Here is a 788-nt window from a genome sequence, read left to right on the forward strand (position 1 = left end):
GATTCACTTCCTACGGAAGGATATTTCATTGTAATCCCCGATATCCATTCCTCTGAAACTATTGTTCACACCACATTTACACTAGTGTTCTTGGTGTGTTCACGCAGGAAATTAAATTAAAATTTTTAAAAAGTATTATTTCTTAGAAATATTGCTTTTACGTGTCAGATCTAGATAGGAAGAAATTAAATTGCTCATGCCAAAATGCCAAAAGAGAAAATCCAACTCAACAGCTGGGCACGGGGGTTAATAGGTCAAGAGTATTTGAAAGTTTATCAGCGGAGGAGATGTTGCTTTCGGAAAGTGCATTTTATCAATACCAGACAGCTGAAGCTGTGGCGTGTCCCTAAGAGTAGCTGACTCACTTCCAAAGCGTCTGGAAATGTCACCGCATGTCTTCTGGTTATCACTTTCTTTTCAGCGTTTGGGTTCTCGTGCAGATAGCTGGACTGTTCGCGAAACGAAGACAACCCGATTCAGCTCGGGAGAGACAAGTCCTCCCGTTGACATGTCCTTGATCTCCCAATCCTGCGGAAAAGGGTTCAGGAGCCGTCCCCCAGTAAACTGTTAATCTCCACTATCAGGCACTTCCACCTTGGCTGGAACTCATCCTGATCGCTCTGAAATTCACGTCTGTGCAAAAAGCTGACGTGGGGCCAGTATGCCCCCGAAACGTTACAGACCTCTCCAAACGTGGGGGTCCTCAACTCCGCACTGAGGGTTTGCCCCTGTCTCTCCCTCTCCCCAGCCTTCCCAGCCTTTTGCTTTCCTTCTCCTCCCTTCCCGCT

Source organism: Pygoscelis adeliae, unplaced genomic scaffold (assembly GCF_000699105.1).
Source record: "Pygoscelis adeliae isolate BGI_AS28 unplaced genomic scaffold, ASM69910v1 Scaffold57, whole genome shotgun sequence".
NCBI classification, from domain to species: domain Eukaryota; kingdom Metazoa; phylum Chordata; class Aves; order Sphenisciformes; family Spheniscidae; genus Pygoscelis; species Pygoscelis adeliae.